This window comes from Gossypium arboreum, chromosome 5 (assembly GCF_025698485.1).
Source record: "Gossypium arboreum isolate Shixiya-1 chromosome 5, ASM2569848v2, whole genome shotgun sequence".
In the NCBI taxonomy this organism is placed as follows: domain Eukaryota; kingdom Viridiplantae; phylum Streptophyta; class Magnoliopsida; order Malvales; family Malvaceae; genus Gossypium; species Gossypium arboreum.
Genome location: NC_069074.1, coordinates 12,270,771 through 12,290,662, shown reverse-complemented (window position 1 = coordinate 12,290,662; position 19,892 = coordinate 12,270,771).

Genomic DNA, 19,892 nt, shown 5'->3' with positions numbered 1-19,892 from the left:
ATTGCTTAGAAAAATTAGGACTTTGAGCGCTAGAGCGAGATTTTATTTGTAACTCGATTTTATGTAAAAGACTTTATTTTCAAGTAAAATTTTCTAAGGGCAATTGAATCAAAAATTGATGCCTCCTTTGCATTCATGCATTTGCATTTGCATCATATCATTATGCATTAAAGGCCATAAGAGTTTTCTAACTAATTAATTAAAAATTATTTCAGTAACCTGGAAACCAACGAAAACCAACCAACCACACACCCCTATGGTACAAGGAAAAAATCAATGGATAAGAGACTTGAGAAAATGATCAGATGCAAAAAGAAATACAAGAACAAATGCAGTCTCAGATGCAAGAGCAACTAGCCAAGATTCAGCGAGAGATGAAAGAGCAAATGATGGAGTCCCAGAGGGAAATGATGAGTCAGCTATCCCAGCTGTTGTTGAAAGGAGCGGATAAATGAAAGGGCCCTATGGATAAAGTTGAAGAAACTAACGAGGATCCTAAATACCCCCCTGGCTTCACTCCGACGCATGTACCGATAAAGCCCGAGATTAATTTACCGAAACCATCTGTTACGATCATGCCCCAGCAATACCAGGCCAATGCCTCGACACCAATAAACATTCCTATAGGATCAGGCGCCAATCACGGGGATAATCCAGCTAATCCATTTGTCTCGGACCTTGATGACATGGCAGAAATGGAGAAAGGAAAAATAGATATGGCAAAACAACTCGATAATCGGTGCAAATGGCTCGAGGAAAAATTCAAAGCAATGGAAGCTACTGATTACTGTGGCGGGATCGACGCCGAGGACTTAAGCTTGGTCCCAAATCTGGTACTCCCACCAAAATTTAAAACCCCGGAGTTCGAAAAGTATAACGGGACGAGTTGCCCTGAAGCTCATATTACGATGTTCTGTCGAAGGATGACAGGGTATGTTAACAATGATCAGCTATTGATCCACTGTTTCCAGGACAGTTTGACCTGATCTGCGGCCAAGTGGTATAACCAGCTCAGCCGTGCCTAAATTGGTTCATGGAAGGACTTGGCTCAAGCTTTCATAAAACAATACGGTCAAGTGACGGACATAGCACCTGACAGAATCACCCTACAAAACATGGAAAAGAAGCCGAGTGAAACCTTCAAACAGTATGCACAACGGTGGAGGGAAATAGCGATACAAGTTCAGCCACCCCTCTTGGAGAAGGAAACCACCATGCTATTTATCAACACTCTAAAGGCCCCATTCATTAACCACATGTTAGGAAGTGCTACTAAAGCTTCTCGGACATAGTAATGTCCGGGAGATGATAAAAGCGGTGAGATGTGGGAAAATTGAAGCGGAGAAAGTGCCAAAAGATCGGCTCCTAGAAGGAAAGAAAGTAAAGTAAACAATGCAAGCATATACAATAAAAGTTATTCCAAGCCAGTCACAGTGAGCCAACCAAGGGCAGTGACTACTAGCCATCAGGGCCTTACAAAGCAGGATTCCAACCCAAGGCCTAACACAGAAAGAGTTCAATTCACGCCAATTCCAATGACGTATAAGGAGCTTTACAATAACCTATTCGACGCACATGTAGTGTCCCAATTTTACCTAAAACCCATGCAACCTCCATTCCCTAAGTGGTATGACGCAAACGCTCAATGCGAATACCATGCAGGAATCTCGGGACACACAATTGAAAACCTGCACGGCCTTCAAGAAATTGGTGAAAGGTTCATAAAGATGGGCATTGTGAAGTTCGATGATCCCACAGACCTAATGTGGCAGAAATCCGTTACCAGTCATTCGGATGAAGGGTAAACGCGATAGTCAAAAACGAAGGGAGGAGAACCAAGATAGATGTATCAGAGGTAAAGACTCCATTGAAGTGGGTTTGGAAGAAAATGGTAGAAGAAGGTTTACTTACACAAGGTTTAGGGGAGAAGCCCGAAGGAGCAAAATACTACTGCGAATATCACAATAAAGAGGGTCATGAGATCCAGGAGTGCAATGAATTCAGGGCAATGGCACAGATATTGATGGAAAATAAAGAGATTGAATTCTTTGAGTATACTGAGGGCCTCGAGGGAGAAGACGTGTGCACGTCAGAGCAAGGGCCAACCAACAATGTCCGAGGGGTCAATCACTCGGTCGTAATTATATCCCGACCAAGAGTCAATGAAGTCGGAGTACCAATTGCGCTAAAGGTCATAATTCAAAAGCCCGTTGCTTTCCCTTATAAGGATAGCAAAAGGGTTCCTTGGAATTACGACTGCAATGTAACGATCCCGGAGGAGAATCGATTGTCGCTTTGGGGAAAGGTCAAGACGAAGGTTTCTATACACGCAGCGGAAGGCGTTATACTCCGAACACAAAGGCAGAATCAGCTAAAGGAAAATCCGTGGTCATTGAACAAGAAAAGAAAAAGACGACCAGACCTGGATCACCCGTCAATGAGCCTGTAACTGAAAAAGAGGCTAAGGAATTCTTAAAATTCTTAAAACACAGCGAGTACAGTGTTGTGGAGCAATTGCACAAACAGCCAGCTCGTATATCCGTACTAGCATTGCTCTTGAGTTCAGATACTCATCGAAGTGCATTGATGAAGGTTTTAAATGAAACATATGTTGCGGATGACATCTCTGTCAACAAACTCGATCGCCTAGTCAATAACATCAGCGCGGATAATTTTATTTTCTTTAACGATGATGAAATACCATCGGGAGGCATAGGATCTACAAAGGCCCTACACATTACCACTCGCTGCAAAGGATACACATTGCCGGGGGGATTGATTGATAATGGATCGGCATTGAATGTCATACCCTTGTTCACGTTAAATAGGTTGCCAGTGGATAACTCTCACATGAAGACATGTCAAAACGTCGTGAGAGCATTCGACGGTACGGAAAGAAAAGTGATGGGAAGGATCGAGATACCTCTCTTGATTGGCCCAAATACATACGAGGTAGACTTCTTGGTAATGGACATCAAGCCATCATACGGTTATCATTGGGGAGACCGTGGATTCACTCGGCGAGGCGTCGTCGTCCCTACACCAAAAGTTGAAGTTGGTGGCGAGGTAGGTTGGTAACGATAAACGTGGAGGAAGATATCATTGCATCTCTCACCAGTGATGCACCATACGTAGGTACAGACGATGAGGCGATAGAGTGTTCTTTTCGATCACTAGAATTTGTCAATGCTACATTCATCGTTGAAGGAAACAAGATCCCAGCACCTAGAATATCTGAAACCACAAGGATGGGCCTACGATTAACTGTTGGCAAAAGAGCTTTGCCAGGGAAAGGACTTGGAAGATGCCTCCAAGGAAGGATCGAGGTACCAGTGTTGAAGGAAAAACGAGACTGCTTTGGCTTAGGATTCAAGCCAGATGCGAAGCAAAAGAAGAAAGAGCTGGAGAAAAGGCAAGAGATGAGGAGAGCGCGTTTGTGCGGTGAGGAGGTCAAGTGGGAGCCGATGACCTTCCCTCATTTATCCAAAACATTCGTCTCAGGAGGGACTATTCACTCTAAAGGAAGATCGACAAAGAAAGAGCCCGCCGAAGAAATATTGGACAGTTTGAGCATTAACGCCATATCTGAAGGGAAAACTGAAGAAAATTTAGCTGGAATTCGCCCTTACATCCCTGGAAGCGTTTTGAACAATTAGACCGTGGAGGAGATCCCCGTAACTTTTAGGGTTAACTTAGAGTAATGTTCAAAACAAGCTTATTGCTCTAAGCCTAGGGGCAGTAAGAATCCTTTTATGAAATAGGCATATATCCAAATATCGTTATTTCAATGAAAAATGCATTTTTGCGTATCATCTTGAGTGAATATTCTTTTATTCTTTCCAATTCATTCATAATCATACCATACAAATAAAATATTCTTAGATTCATTATTCTTTAGATTTCTTTCTTCATCCATAACAGGTCCCCAGATATCAATGATATGAGCGATATTGCCAATGACTCAGAGATTCCTTTCGAACAAGACTTGTGTATAGAGGACACGGAGGATTTTGAAGATGACCAAAATTGTGGCCTATCTCCTGATTTGTTAAGAATGGTAGAACAAGAGGAGAAACAAATCTTACCTCACAAAGAGTCGGTGGAAATTGTGAGCTTAGGAGAAGGAAAAGAGGTGAAAATTGGAGCTAGTATCATTTGCAGAAACAAAGCGAGACCTCAATGAGTTACTCCGGAATTCAAGGATGTCTTCGCTGGTCATATAAAGACATGCCGGATTGAATACCGATATCGTGGTACATCGACTCCTATAAAGGAAGAGTGCAAGCCGTTCAACGTAAACTCGAAGGATGAGACCCGATGTTTTGTTGAAAATAAAAGAAGAGGTCAAGCGATTCGACGCCGGTTTCTTACAAGTGGTCAAGTACTCGTAATGGGTGGCCAATATAGTTCCAGTTCCTAAGAAAGATGGAAAGGTACGGATGTGCGAGATTATCGGGATCTAAACAAAGCCACCAAAAGATAACTTTCCGTTGCCTCACATTGATACATTAGTGGATAACACGGCGGGTTACTCACTTTTCTCGTTCATGGACGGCTTCTCGGGATACAACCAGATAAAGATGTATCAGGAAGACATGGAAAAGACCACATTCAGAACCATGTGGGGAACATTTTGTTATAAAGTTATGCCATTCGGGCTAAAAACGCGGGAGCAACATATCGTAGAGCCATGGTAACTTTATTCCATGATATGATGCACAAGGAGATCGAAGTTTATGTCGATGACATGATTGCAAAATCCAGAACAGAAAATGAGCATGTGCAGTCCCGAGGAAACTATTCTTAAGGTTATGGAAGTTCCAACTAAAACTCAACCCATAAAGTGTACATTGAGCCCGGTCAGGAAAACTGTTGGGATTTGTGGTCGATGAAAAAGGAATTGAGATCGACCGGATAAAGTCGGGCTATACAAGAATTACCTCCACCACATACTCAAAAAGAAGTTCGAGGTTTCCTAGGAAGGCTGAATTACATCGCTCGGTTCATCTCACAACTGACAGAAAAATGTGATCCGATATTTCGTCTTTTTAGGAAGCATAATCCAGGTGTTTGGGATGAGGAGTGCCAGAGAACTTTTGACAAGGTCAAGCATTACCTATCCAATGCCCCAGTATTGATGCCACCTTGTCCGGATAAACCACTGATATTGTACTTGACGGTGTTCGAGAATTCCATGGGATGCGTGTTAGGCCAACATGACGAGACTGGAAGAAAAGAAAAAGCAATATACTATCTCAGCAAGAAATTCACTGAATGTGAAACGAGATATTCGCCGATCGAGAAGTTGTGTTGTGCTTTGATTTGGACAGCCCGAAGACTGAGGCAATACATGTTGTACCACACAACTTGGCTCATCTCAAAACTGGACCCTTTGAAATACATGATGGAATCAAACGCTTTGAACGGAAGAATGGCTCGTTGGCAAATTTTACTTTCTGAGTTCGACATAGTCTATGTGAATCAAAAGGCTGTAAAGGGGAGTGCAATAGCAGACTTTCTGGCCAGTAGAGCTCTAGAAGATTATGAGCCATTGAGCTTTAATTTCCCGAATGAAGATCTAATGTATGTTGCAACCACAGAAGAAGACTCTCAAGAAGGCCACCCTTGGAAGCTGAATTTTGACGGAGCTTCAAATGCTGTAGGTAATGGAATCGGGGCAGTCTTGGTATCCCCAAACGGAGATTATTATCCTTTCGCCAGTAAATTAGATTTTTACTGCACAAACAACATGGCGGAATACGAGGCATGCATCATAGGCATCCGTGCAGCCATAGAACGCAAAATAAAAGTATTAGAGGTATACGGAGATTCCTCGCTAGTGATCTATCAGCTTAAAGGTGAATGGGAGACAAGAGATCCCAAGCTGATCAGTTATCAAAGACTGGTTCTTGAGTTAATCGAGGAGTTTGACGATATCACCTTCTGCTATCTCCCACGAGATGAAAACCAGATGGCTGATGCCTTGGCAACTTTAGCTTCTATGATTAAAGTGAACAAGCAAGAGGATATGAAGCCTATCCAAATGAGCATTTATGAGGCTCGGCTCATTGCTGCAACATCAAGAAGAAGAAGAAAGATGACCATCCTTGGTATCAGGATATTTTACGATATGTGAAGAGTCGTGAATACCCAGACCAAGCGACTGAGAATGACAAGAGGACATTAAGAAGGTTGGCCAGTGACTATGTCTTGGATGGAGAAATCCTATATAAAAGAAGAAAAGACCAAGTGCTCCTAAGATGTGTGGACGCTGTCGAGGCTAAGCAAATCCTAGAAGAGGTTCATGAGGGTGTCTGTGGGACGCATGCTAATGGTTTCACCATGGCCAGACAGATCATGAGATTCGGATATTATTGGTCTACTATGGAAGGAGATTGCATCAACTATGCCAAAAAGTGCCATAAATGCCAAATCTATGGAGATAAAATTCATGTACCTCCTTCACCCCTTCACGTCATGACTTCTCCATGGCCTTTCTCCATGTGGGGCATGGATGTCATTGGGCCAATCTCACCAAAGGCATCTAATGGACATCGTTTCATCTTTGTGGTTATAGATTACTTCACCAAATGGGTGGAGGCCACTTCTTACGCCAACGTCACAAAGTCGGCAGTCAGTAAGTTCTTGAAGAAAGAAATCATATGTCGATATGGGATGCCTGAGCGAATCATATCGGACAATGCACTGAACTTGAATAATAGCATGATAGCAGAGGTCTGTAGCCAGTTCAAGATTAAACATCATAACTCATCACCGTATCGCCCAAAGATGAATGGTGCAGTAGAAGCGGCCAATAAAAATATAAAGAAAATCATAGGAAAAATGACTGAGACCTATAAAGATTGGCATGAGAAATTACCATTTGCCCTGTATGCCTACCGGACGTCAGTCAGAACATCTACCGGGGCAACACCATTCTCTTTAGTTTATGGAATGGAGGCGGTTCTACCTATTGAGGTCGAGATTCCCTCTTTACGTGTGCTTTCAGAACTAAAGTTAGATGAAACAGAATGGATCCAGTCTCGATACAACCAGTTGAACTTGATTGAGGAAAAGAGGCTAAAGGCTATCCGTCATGGTCAAATGTATCAAAAGAGAATGATGCGGGCTTACAATAAGAAGGTTCGCCCTAGAGAATTCCATGAAGGAGACCTCGCATTGAAAAAGATCCTTCCCATACAAAAGGACTTCAGAGGAAAATGGATGCCGAATTGAGAGGGACCTTATGTGGTAAAGAAGGCTTTCTCTGGAGGGGCTTTGATTTTGACCGAGATGGATGGTAAAAGCTTGCCTAATCCCGTGAATTCAGATTCGGTCAAGAGGTATTTTACCTAAAAAAAAAAAAACGGAGAGGCCAAGGCGAAAACCCGTAAAAGGGCATTTTGAGACCAAAGGGTTTTGAGTTGAAAACCGAGAATGGGCGATTCAAATTTTGATCAAGTTGGGGCATGCACGGGTCCTGTTTCCTCCGAATTGACAAGAAGGAGGGATGCTACATCTTGGGGCATCGACAAAATACTCTTGATCTTCCAACGCATACCGAGTTCAAAGGGTCCTCAAGAAATTTGTGCAGAGAAGTTCATACTATGATATCTGGGACACTTATTCTTATCTCATTCACTTTACATTTTTTTTGGCAGAATGTGCTATCTCGATTAATTCGTTAGTTCTCATTTTGTATCTTAGCAAATTTACTATCTTGATTACCCTATTTATTTTGAGTTTTGTTCTCAAATAAAATTCCATTTTGTCTAATACGACAACCTTTGTCGAGTGTTTTTCATTGAAATGATGATTAATGGACTAATAATATTCACAAAAGAGTTTTGCATATCACTCTAAAAAGCTTCTAAATGATACAAGGACCTGAAACAGGACTAATTGGTTTGAATCACCCAAATTTAAGGGTTAGAAACGTTAGAAGAAGAATAGCCCAAATTGTGATTATTCTTGGGGTTTTCTGCCAGAAATACCAGTTAAGAAAAAGACAGAATAATACGTCAATAATAAAATCTTGATGGACAACGAGTGATTAAAAAGGGGGGGACATTTTGCATTCATGCAAACGTCATTCATACACGTCTAGCTAGGAGCATTTGATTCATTCTGATCATGACATCCTAATCATTTGGCATAAATAAGTCCATGAAACGAATTCAACAGGTCATGTTCTCCAAAGAATGGTGTAACAGATCGAAGACGAAGAACCTTGAATCCCTAAGCAGTAGGGTAACAGGTTGAATTGCAGATCTTATCCCACTAAGCAGCAGGGAAACAGATCGAAGGCGAAGGGCCTTAACCCCCTAAGCAGTAGGGTAATAGGCTAAATTTACAGATCTTAACCCCCTAGCAAAGAGGGAACAGATCGGCGAAGGGTCTTAACCCCCAAGCAAGAGGGTAACAAAGCTGAATTTCTGAGATCTTAACCCCTAAGTAGTAGGAAGCAGATCAAAGATGATGGGCCTTAACCCCCTTAGCAGTAGGGTAACAGGATTGAAATCAAGTATCTTCTCCCTGAAATGGCATTGGAGCGGCTAAAAGCCACAATAGATCTCCTTGAAGTTTCAGTAGAGTAGATTGAAAATCACAGATCTTCTCTCTGAAGTTGCAGTAGAGCAGATCCAAACAAACCTTATCTCCCTAAAGTTGTAGCGGGGCAGGTTTAAATCACGAGTCTCATCTCCTTGAAATTGTAGTGGAGCAGGCTGAAGATAGTGGATCTTATTTCCCTGGAGTTGCAGTGGAACAGGTCAAAGCTACGAATTACGAGTCCTATACCTCTGAAGTTGCAGTAGGGTCGGATCAAATTCTCCATATTGAGCAGATACATAGCAGATCCAACCTTCAAATGATTTCATTAAAGCAGATCTAAGATGATTTGGCATCTCTGTATTGTCAGAAAACAAATCGAAAAAGTAGATTTGGCACCCCTGTGTTTATAGGGAACAGATCAAAGATAGCAAATTTGGCGTCTCTGTATTGGCAGAGAGCAGATCAAAGATAGCAGATTTGGCATCTCTGTATTGACAAATAGCAAATCAAAGACAAAGAATCTCGGCTTCCTAAAGTTGCGGTGAAGCGATTTAAGCCATCACCCTAGCTCCCTAAAGTTGTAGTGGAGTAGGTCGACGATTGGAGATCTCGTCTCAGTGGAGCAGATCGAGAAAACAAGCCTTAACCCCTAAGTTGTAGGGCAACAGTAGAAGATTGCAAGATTTTGTCTCCACGAAGTTGCAAGTGGAGCAAAGTCAAAGTCATAATCCTTATCTCTCGAAGTTGCAGAGAGCGGGATAAAACCCACAAACTATGTCTCCATGAAGTTGCAATGAGCATATCAAAGATACTTGAAGAAAAGAAGCACCAAGAAGTCGAAGCTCGGCGAGCCACTCGCAAAATTGGCCCATCTATAGTCTTTGCTCTATTCTCGTTACCGACAATGAGCAAAGAGGGCGTATAGTGGGCCAAATTTGCCCGAGCCCACTAGAAACCCAAATATACAATAAATAAATAAACAAATGAACCTCGGTCCATTAAATAACCCCATCGACCCAAACCCAATTTTAAAACTTGGCCCAAATTTACAAGGCCGCTAGGCCCGAACACTAAACCAAGATCAAGTCCTAGCAAAGACATGTTTACCCTCGGCATCCTCGGCCTCTGTCGCCTCTGACCCCCATGCTGCTCCAGCCTAGACCCATACCCTCGTGCCAAGGGCCAACGCACGGCCACACGTCGCCCCAGTCTCTGAACCCATACCCGAGCGCCAACTCACAGCCCCGTGCTCTACCTGCAAAAAAGGACAAACAAAACGACAGCAAACACGAACAAAACAGCAGAATAGCAAATGAAAATGATTTTTTTTAATTTAGTTTCCAGTTTCTTTTTTCCTTCGGCTATAAAGCCATAGTTCTCAGTAAATGTAAAGGGGACGAAGGAATGCCTACACGTTTTTACACAAGATGTAATACCCCTACCCGTATTCATTGCCGGAATAGGGTACGAGGCATTACCGAGTTTATTTAATTAATTTTTTTTATATTCAATATAGCCCTTTTATAAATATCTAACCTTCCTGTAATATTAAATCGAGACCAATCCACATCAACCAAATCAATTCAACATATTTTTATGATAGATTCATGCATTTATATAAAATAACGTCATCACATATCTATAACGTGTTTGTTAACCATACTAATGGCTAACTTTACATTCATTTCACGTTAACATTTACTTTGTTAGCTTATACATGCCATTGATTTCCAAAATAAAGTTTCTTTATATACCGAAATCCCGAGGTTGATAAATGTGATGTGTCTCCACCAAATCCGACCTCCGAGCTCTTAACACTACAAAACAGGGAAAAAGGAAACGGGGTAAGCACTTTGTGCTTAGTAAGCTCATGTAACAAGAATTATACTTACCTAATATTTTCAATACAATATAATAAGCATTCATATATCCATTCAATGCATTATTACCCTAACATGCACAAACTCAACATTCAAGTTAGTACAATAATTTCCATGTATCAATAATATATATATATACCATGATTGATGTACTCATCAATACCATGATTTTCATTCCCTTATTATTTTTCATATTTATCCCGTTGAATTTATCGGAATTTCAATGGATTTTCAGAGGTACACTTTTAGTGTACAATTTCGGGTCCGTCAATTCATATTCATGTGCGCACATTTCCATTTCAGAGCACACTCTCATGAACCTCAACCTTGCGGCGGGATTACGGTCGAGCTAAATCCTCGCAATATAAACTCATAGAGTATTGTCGGGATTACACCAAAGCTAAATCCTCGCAACGACAATTACTTTAATGAGATTGGATCTGAATTACAGTCCAAAGCTAAATTCAGACCCTAATTCGGATTACCCGTCCGGCTAAACCCATTTTACACATATTCTTCGGGAGGGCTATATCAGGATAGGATCACCCGTCCGGGCTAGATCATTTTTACCGTCAATTCCTTTTCAGAAATCCATCGAATTTTCCTTTCATTCAAACGGGATTTCTTCCCATTTCATCAAATATATCAATGTTTCATAAATTTTCATACAATGAACATTCAAATCATATTTACATCAATAACATACAATCTCAAGCAATTTAAGAATATAATTCAAGTTACACGAACTTACCTTGATACTTGATTGTAAACAGTAAAAATCTATTAATCCCGAACTTTTTCCTTTCCTCGATCTAGCTTCGTATTTGAATCTTCTGGATCTAAATAAATAAATTTAATTATCAATTTAATACATTTCATGTTCATATGCAACATTCTCTATAATTCAACTATTATTTATAGTTCATTCAAAGCTGTCTACTTGAGTCATAGTCACTAAATTATTTATAACTTGAGCTACAAAACTCGAAATTAAGATCCGTTAATTTTCCCTGAAACTAGACTCATATATATTTTTACCATAAAATTTTCAGAATTTTTGGTTTAGCCAATCAGTACAGTTTATTCTTCAAAGTCACCCGTGTTCTGTTGTCTAACAGTTCTGACCCTTATTCACTAAAAATAAATTATCTCTTTATACAGAATCCAAATGATGTTCTTGTTTGTTTCTATTAAAAATAGACTCATTCAGAATTCTAGACATATAAATTTAAGTCCCTAATTATTTTTATTCAATTTTTTATAATTTCTCAAAGTCAGAACAGGGGAACCCGAATTCATTCTGACCTTGTCTCACAAAATTCATTATATCTCAAAATTTACAAATCCATTGCTTACAATATTTCTTCTATGAGAAACTAGACTCAATAAGCTTTAATTACATATTTTGTTCATCTTCTAATTCGATTCCTACAATTTTTTGTGATTTTTCAAAGTTAGTCTACTGCTGCTGTCCAAACTGTTTTAGTGCAAGCTGTTTATTACCATTTTTCCCCTAAGCTTTTAATAAATGACAATTTCATCCCTACTCAATTAGCCTCTCAATTGAGCTGATTTTTCTCAATTAACATTTTATTCTATCACCTTAAACTAGTTTACAATCTTTAGGAATCAGAATTTCAGCAATAGACTTTAATTCCAAACATTTTCACAATTAGGTCCCAAAAATCAATTTCCATTGAAATTGCCTAATAAAATTATCTCATAAACAAATTAAAGCTTTAATTTCATTCTATTTCATCATAAACTTACAGAACTCAACCATGGTGACTTTAAATTTCATCCATGAAATCAAAAACTAATGAATTTAATAGTAGGATCTAGTTGTAAAAGTCTTAGAAACACAAAATTACAAGAAAAGGCAAGGATTAACTCACTTGGTGCAAAATTATGAAATACCAGCTTATAGAACCCTCCTATGGCGTTTTTATCTGCTGGAATTGAAGAGAAATGAAGAGAAATCTAGATATTTCCTATTTAGTCCTAGTTTTATTTAGTTAATTTTGCAATATTCCAATTTTACCCTTAATTTATCAATTTTTCTGCTGATTGCATACCCTTGCCGGCTAGCCCAAATAACTTTTGGGTCTAATTACCTTTTAAATCCTTTCTCATTAGACTAATAAGCTATTTAATCACTCTAGCAACTTTTACACCTATTACAATTCAGTCCTTTTCATTTAATTGACTACCCAAACATTAAAATTTCCTAACGAAATTTTAATACCACATTAATAACATTTCGTAAATATTTATAAAATTATTTTTTTACTCGGTTTTACGAGATAGAGGTCCCGATACCTTATTTTACCCAATTTCTTCAATAATTTCTTTTTCGAACTAATCACTAAATTGATAAAATTTTCCTATCATATAAATTTTCAAGCAAAAATATTAAAATAAATTTTTCTTTAAATCGGATCTATGGTTACGAAACCATTGTTCCGATAACCTTGAGTTTAGGCCATTACAACTCTCCCCCCCTTTTAAGGATTTTCGTCCTCGAAAATCTTACCAGTAAAGAGGTTTGGGTATTGTTTCCTCATTGCCTCCTCCGGTTCCCATGTTGCTTCCTCAATCCGTGCTTTTGCCACAATACTTTCACCAAATTTATCTTTTTATTTCTAAGCTCTTTTGTCTCCGTGCCAATATCTTGACCGGTTCTTCACGTAAGTCATATCCGGTTGAATCTCTACATCGTCAAGAAATAACATGTGAAGGATCCGATCGATATCGTCGTAACATAGATACATGAAAAACATTATGGATTCTATCAAGTTCCGGTGGTAATGCCAATCGATAAGCGACCGGTCCAATTCTTTCTATGATTTCATAGGGCCCGATAAATCTTGGACTCAATTTACCCTTTCGACAGAATCGAAGAACTTTCTTCCAAGGAGACACTTTCAGAAATACCTTGTCACCGACTTGAAATTTAATCTCTTTTCGCTTAAGGTCGGCATATGATTTTTGACGATCGGAAGCTGCTTTTAGACTATCTCGAATAACCTTTACTTTTTCTTCTCGCTTCCGAATCAAATCAACCCCATGTATCTTCCTTTCATCGAGCTCATCCAATATAACGGTGTTCTACATTTTCTACCATACAAAGCTTCATACGGAGCCATTTTAATACTAGACCGATAATCATTATTGTAAGCAAATTCAATCAAAGGTAGATACCTCTCCCAATTACCTTCAAACTCTAGTATACAACATCGGAGCATATCTTCCAATACTTGAATTACGCTTCAGATTGACCATCCGTCGAGGATGAAATGCAATCTTGAAATACAACCGAGTACCCAAGGCTTCTTGCAATTTGTCTCGAAACGAGACGTAAATCGGGATCTCTATCGATATAATGGAGACAGGCACTCCATGTAAACGACAATCTCGAGATATGTATAGTTCACTAGTTTATCTAAAGAATAATCCATACGCAGGAATAAAGTGAGTGACTTTGTCAATCGATCAACAATCACCCAAATAGTATCTTTTTCCTCTGAGACAAAGGTAGCCCGATACAAAATCCATAGTGATTCTTTCCCATTTCCATTCCGGTATAGTAATTGGTCAAGTAACCTCAAGGTACCTAATGTTCAAACTTTAACTTGTTGACATATTAAACACCTTGATACAAACTCGGAGATATCACGTTTCATTCCGACCACCAAGTACATCTTTTTGAGATCATTATACATTTTATTATCGCCGGGATGTACGGACATAGTACTCTTGTGGGCCTCGTAGAATCTTCTATATGAGCTCAATTTCGAGGTACATACCTACCTCGAATAATAAACAATCATCGAACCAATCAAATTCGTAATCATTACGACTCACACTGTGCCCGTTTAACTCAGTAACTTCTCATCATTCTTCCGAGCTTCATATATTTGTTGTAAAATGTCGGTTTAGCTCTCAATTCAGCTAGATTGAACCATCATCATCAATGATAACCGGGTATTCATAGCTAAGTAAAGCAAACAGAGATTTTCGGCTCAAAGCATCACCTACAACATTAGCCTTACCGGATGGTAATCAATAATCAAATCATAGTCCTTTATTAGTTCAAGCCACTGCTACTGTCTCAAATTCAAATCTTTCGTGTCATCAAATATTTCAAGCTTTTATGATCAGTATAAATATGACATTTCTCACCGTACAAGTAATGCCGCCATATCTTGGTATAAATACAATAGTAGCTAATTCAAGATCATGTCTTGGGTAATTTCTTTCATGTGGTTTAAGTTGTCTTGAAGCATAGGCTATTACTTTACCTTCTTGCATCAAAACACAACCTAAACCATTTAATGAGGCATCACCAGTAAATAACAAATTCCTTACCGGTTCATTTGCACTAATACAGTGCTTTCGTTAATAGGTCTTTCAATCGGTTGAAACTTTGTTGACATTCATCATCCACTCGAACTTTACATCTTTCTCGCAATAATCGAGTCATTGGAGAAGCTATCATAGAGAATCCTGTACAAATCTCCGATAATAACCAACTAAACCCAAGAAACTTCTAACTTCGGATACATTCTTGGTGGACTCCAATTGACAATGGTGAGATTTTACTTGGATCTACCTCGATGCCTTCTTGGCAGATACAATGTGTCCAAGAAAACTCACTTCGAAGCCAAAATTCACATTTCTTGAATTTAGCATACAAGCTGCTTCTCTCGTAGAATTTGCAACACAATTCTCAAATGTTCGCATGTTCTTCTTCATCCCGAGAATAAACCAAAATATCATCAATGAATACTACTACAAATCTGTCTAAGCACGGTCTAAATATCCGGTTCATCAAATCCATGAATCTGCAGGTGCATTAGTTAGCCCAAACGGCATAACTAGAAACTCATAATGCCCGCACACGGTTCTAAAGGTGTTTTTGGCACATCGACTCCTTTACCCGTAATTGATAATAACGATCAAGATCAATCTTTGAAAACATAGTAGCACCTTTCATTGATCAAATAAATCATCAATCCGGGTAACGGTACTTATTCTTTATGGTTACTTTATTAAGCTACCGGTAGTCGATACACAATCTCAAAGACCCATCTTTCTTTTCACAAACAGTAACGGAGCACCCCAAGGTGAATGACTCGGTCGAACAAAACCCCATCAACAAGCTCTTGCAATTGTGTCTTTAACTCTTTTAATTCTATAGGAGCCATCCAGATGCGAGCTATGGAGATCGGAGTAGTTCCCGGAATCAAATCTATAGAAAATTTCACTTCTCTTTATGGTGGCAATCCTGGTAATTCTTCTGGAAACACATCAGAAAATTCACATACCACTGGAACTGCCTGTATCTTTGACTCAGATACCTTGGTGTCGAGTACATAAGCCAAGTAAGCATCATACCCCTTTTTGACATACCTCTGTGCTGCCATTACTGAAATCATATCAGATAACCCCTCTGTCTGATCAGATTTAACCCGGAGCAACTCACCATTTTGATATTTTAACACAATATATTTTTGTTTACAATTTACTACCGCATCATGCTGGGTTAACCAATCCATACCCAATATCACGTCAAATTCATCAAATGGCAGTAACATCAAATCGGTAGGAAACAATAACCTCTTACCATCGGTGGACAATTTTACAAATTTTATCCACTAACACAGATCGCCTGGGGGTTTGAGACTTTAACCACAAATTGATGAGGTTCAACAGATAAATTTTAACAATTGCAAGTTTAACATATATATATGAATGCGAGAACCAGGATCAATCAATGCAAGAATATCGAGTATCAAGTAAAGAAAATGTACCAAGAATAACATCGGTCTTTGAAGCATCTTCTCCGCACGAATGGCATATGTCCTAGCAGTGCTCGTACCTCGTGCCTACCGTAGTATCTTTTGTAACTCCTCGACTACCACCGACATTCGGATGGTTGAGGTGGTCGCCCTCGAAACTAGATTACTCGGCGGCCGTTATATGTTCAACTTCTTTTCAACCCTTTCGGACAATCTCGAGGAAATGGTCAAAAGAACCACATCGGTAACAAGCCCCACTCTTAAATCGGCATTCACCAAAATGAGCTTTATTACAAGATCGACATCTAGGTTTAGGAGTGCCAACACCGCCAACACCGGTCACCGATGGAGTAGAAGGCCTTGGATTAGTGCGTTGAGAACCTCGCTCTTTGCCCGAATACCCAATGGTCAAGTAGAACGATCCGATATTTCTTCAATTTCTTTGAAGTAAAACGGGATTTTCCCATCGGTCTTTTACTAAAATTCGAGCTTCCTCTCACTGTTTCTTTTCTTTGCTCAATTCTTACGCTTTATAAGCTCTCTCGCCAATGTAGCAAACTCGAATTTCAAGAATTCGATCAAGAATTTAATGTCTTCATTCAACCCTTCTTGAATCGTTTGCACATTTCGACTTCCGATTGTACCCATTCTCGAGCATATTTACTCAATCGAACAAATTCTCTTTCATATTCAGATCATCGATCTATTGCCTGTTTTAGCTCAAGAAATTCTTTTCTTTTTCGATCAAGGAACCTCTGGCTGATATATTTTTTTCTGAACTCGGTCTGAAAGAATTCCCATGTAATTTCTTCTTTCGGAACAACTGAAGCTTTAGTATTCCACCAATGGTAAGCTGTATCTTTTAGCAGTGAGACGGCACATTTCAGACATTCTTCTGGTGTACAAGATAATTCTTCCAGAACCCGAGTAGTATTTTCTAATCAAAATTCAGCCCGTTCGGAATCATCATCAACTACTGCTCAAAATTCTTCGGCCCCATATTTTCGAATTTTATCTACTGGAGCTTTCCCTTTTCGATGATTCAAGACTGTACCTTGTGGGATCTCGAACCGTGAAGGAGCAGGAGGGAAGCTTGAACTTCTGCACTACTGAGGTTAGTTCTTAAGTATTGATTAAACCATTCATTCATCATTTGAAAGAAGGTGTTTTTGCCTCCTCCCTCGACCCTCATCTGGGCCTTCTATCGCTAGTTTCTTCTCTTTGTCTTTGAAGTAGGAGCATGACTCCCACTTCCTCAGATTGAGCTCGGTCGGATGACATTACTATAAGAAAAACACATTTTAAATGGTCGAGATATCACACTATCAATAATAATTTAAATGGCATGTATAGCTAATCCAGTATTTGCTACATCGGTCCTAGAACCGCTAAACCGTAGCTCGATACCAATAAATGTAATACCCTACCCGTATTCATTGCCGGAATAGGTACGAGGCATTACTGGAGTTTACTTAATTAATTTTTTTATATTCAATATAGCCCTTTTATAAATATCTAACCTTCCTGTAATATTAAATCGAGACCAATCCACATCAACCAAATCAATTCAACATATTTTTATGATAGATTCATGCATTTATATAAAATAACGTCATCACATATCTATAACTGTGTTTGTTAACCATACTAATGGCTAACTTTACATTCATTTCACGTTAACATTTACTTTGTTAGCTTATACATGCCATTGATTTCCAAAATAAAGTTTCTTTATATACCGAAATCCACGAGGTTGATAATGTGATGTGTCTCCACCAAATCCGACCTCCGAGCTCTTAACACTACAAAACAGGGAAAAAGGAAGCGGGGTAAGCACTTTGTGCTTAGTAAGCTCATGTAACAAGAATTATACTTACCTAATATTTTCAATACAATATAATAAGCATTCATATATCCATTCAATGCATTATTACCCTAACATGCACAAACTCAACATTCAAGTTAGTACAATAATTTCCATGTATCAATAATATATATATATACCATGATTGATGTACTCATCAATACCATGATTTTCATTCCTTATTATTTTCATATTTATCCAGTTGAATTTATCGAATTTCAATGGATTTTCAGAGGTACACTTTTAGTGTACAATTTTGGTCCGTCAATTCATATTCATAAAGACATTTCCATTTCAGAGAGCACACTCGCGAACCTCAACCTTGCGGCGGGATTACCGGTCAAAGCTAAATCCTCGCAATATAAACTCATAGAGTATTGTCGGGATTACCACCAAAGCTAAATCCTGCAACGACAATTACTTTAATGAGCTTGGATCCGAATTACCAGTCAAAGCTAAATTCAGACCCTAATTCGGATTACCCGTCCGGCTAAACCCATTTTACACATATTCTTTGGAGGGCTATATCAGATAGGATCACCCGTCCGGCTAGATCATTTTACCGTCAATTCCTTTTCGTAAATCCATCGAATTTTCCTTTCATTCAAACGGATTTCTTCCCATTTCATCAAATATATCAATGTTTCAAATTTTCATACAATGAACATTCAAATCATATTTACATCAATAACATACAATCTCAAGCAATTTAAGAATATAATTCAAGTTACGAACTTACCTTGATACTTGATTGTAAGCAAGAAAATCTATTAATCCCGAACTTTTCCTTTCCTCGATCTAGCTTCAGTATTTGAATCTTCTGGATCTAAATAAATAAATTTAATTATCAATTTAATACATTTCATGTTCATATGCAACATTCTCTATAATTCAACTATTATTTATAGTTCATTCAAAGCTGTCTACTTGAGTCATAGTCACTAAATTATTTATAACTTGAGCTACGGAATTCAAATTAAGATCCGTTAATTTTCCTGAAACTAGACTCATATATATTTTTACCATAAAATTTTCAGAATTTTGGTTTAGCCAATCAGTACAGTTTATTCTTCAAAGTCACCCATGTTCTGTTGTCTAACAGTTCGACCCTTATTCACTAAAATAAATTATCTCTTTATACTGTAATCCAAATGATGTTCTTGTTTGTTTCTATTAAAATAGACTCATTCAGAATTCTAGACATATAAATTTAAATTCTAGACATATAAATTTAAGTCCCTAATTATTTTTATTCAATTTTTATAATTTCTCAAAGTCGAACAGGGAACCCGAATTCATTCTGACCTTGTCTCACAAAATTCATTATATCTCAAAATTTACAAATCCATTGCTTACAATATTTCTTCTATGAGAAACTAGACTCAATAAGCTTTAATTACATATTTTGTTCATCTTCTAATTCGATTCCTACAATTTTTTGTGATTTTTCAAAGTTAGTCTACTGCTGCTGTCCAAACTGTTTTAGTGCAAGCTGTTTATTACCATTTTTCCCCTAAGCTTTTAATAAATGATAATTTCGTCCCTACTCAATTAGCCTCTCAATTGAGCTGATTTTTCTCAATTAACATTTTATTCTATCACCTTAAACTAGTTTACAACCTTTAGGAATCAGAATTTGAGCAATAGACTTTAATTCCAAACATTTTCACAATTAGGTCCCAAAAATCAATTTCCATTGAAATTGCCTAATAAAATCATCTCATAAACAAATTAAAGCTTTAATTTCATTCTATTTCATCATAAACTTACAGAACTCAACCATGGCGACTTTAA